This window comes from Berghia stephanieae, chromosome 14 (assembly GCF_034508935.2).
Source record: "Berghia stephanieae isolate SIO BIC M18660-M18661 chromosome 14, UCSD_Bste_1.3, whole genome shotgun sequence".
NCBI classification, from domain to species: Eukaryota; Metazoa; Mollusca; class Gastropoda; order Nudibranchia; family Aeolidiidae; genus Berghia; species Berghia stephanieae.
In genome coordinates this window covers 26,089,424-26,091,387 of record NC_088373.1, presented here as the reverse complement: position 1 = coordinate 26,091,387, position 1,964 = coordinate 26,089,424, and positions in this window count along the sequence as shown.

The following is a 1,964-nucleotide window of genomic DNA, read 5'->3' as shown; positions in this document are numbered from 1 at the left end:
ATATCCACTAAACATGCTCAAAGCGATTTACGTAGGGTTTTACTATATTTTAAGTTTAAAGGATAAATGGATAAATAACTAAAGAAACAAACAAAAAATACATGAATAGATAAATAAATAAATAAATAAATAAATAATAAATTAACAAAATCAACTTGAATGCAGGTTAACAGACCTGCAAATAAGTGCACGTTGTGTCTGACCCATTCCGACATAACATTAGATTGATGTGTCAGGTCATGGATGTGTAGTACTTTTTCCCCAAAAAACATATTTTCTCCTTTTTAACAATCAACATTATTTGTAGTGGGTGGGTTATTGGATTTTATTGAAATGTTTTGTATGAAGAGGATGACGTGGATTTTACTGTTACTCCTGCTGCTGATGACAATGATGATGATGGTAATGATGATGATGATGATGATGATGATGATGATGATGATGATGATGATGATGATGATGATGATGCATGTTTAACGCTGAAGTCCTTCAGAGTCGGAGTTAATCTCAATTTCTAAAGCATAATCTGGACAATAACAATTACTTGCTATCCTGTGGATAGGATGCTAGTCTATCACAAAGTGCTATCCACCCAATCACTTACTGGGTGGACAGGAGGATCAGAAAAAAAAATCTTGAACACATTCGTGATCGATCTCGGTACCTTCTCTTTCACGCTGTGGAAAACCGGTTTCGTTCTACTCTTTCTCTGTGTGCATGATGTTAGCCCTCTCCATACCAACTATAGGAAAATCCTCACATTCTTTACGATCCAACAGCACTTTTATTATTCCGATTTCTTTCATAAATCACTTAATTTAAAGAATTATGTTTTATCATAGCCATAAAAAACGTGACGCTGTGTTGTAGCGTTTATTTTGCTGAATAATATTATGCATAGAATGTATTTATGCTTGCCTGTTTGAGTAAAGAAAAAAACTATTTTTGTGTTGGGTGGGTGTGAAATTTTGGGAAAAAATTTGAAAATGGCTGGCAAGGAAACGGTTACACAGAAAAAACTGAAAATTAAATCAGATTTATATACAGTGGAATCCTGATAACGTCAACACTGCCTGTTTAGGAAAGATTGGTTGACTCGAAGCAAGGTTGATTTCAACCATTTATCAATGGGGAACAAGCCTAGATAAGTGCGGCTATGTGGTCTAGTGGTATGACACTCGCTTTCGAATCGGAACGGAAGGTCCTGGGTTCGAGCCTCGCCGGGCGCATAGTTGAGTCCTTGGAGAAGGCTCCTTATTCACATTCTCTCACCGTACTCATGTGTAAAATGAGTACCTGGCCGTTAACATAACCGCGTTGTCTCTGTCCGAAAAAATTGAAACATCGCCTAACAGTTGTCATGTCCCGTCCTAAATGTTAACTGTTGCTGTTGGCCAGGGGCCCCTTGTAAAGCGCTTTAAGCACATTTAGTGGATATTGCACTGTATAAAAGCTCAATTTAATTTAAATTTAAATAGATAAATACAGAAGATTGGGGACCAACAAGAGAGGTTGACTTTAAGCAGAAGTTGGCTTAAAGAGTGTTGACTTTATGTGGAAGTCACTGTAGTGTATTTCCTTGATTTCATCATCTTCTATTAACTCTTTCAGCACTGAGGCTATATTCGCATTTTCGTCATAAAATGGCTGACACCTTATTGAGGCAGCATGAGAATGACAAGCTGAGACAAAACGATATTCGAATTCGGCGCAAAATCTCAATTAAAAGACCCCCCTAGGACCAATTGAATGTTTTGATGAAAGAAATGATACCATTGGTCCAATTTATAGTACTTTTGTAGAAAGTTGGATTGGATTACATTATTGTTTCTGCCTTTCAAGAACGGCCGCACTGTGCGGCCATTGGCCAGTAGAACAGATTCTGCCCTGGCCAAACAGTATGGCCATTGGGGCTGAAAGAGTTAGGTGTCAAAAATGTTTTCTTTTTTTCAGATTTTGTTGTT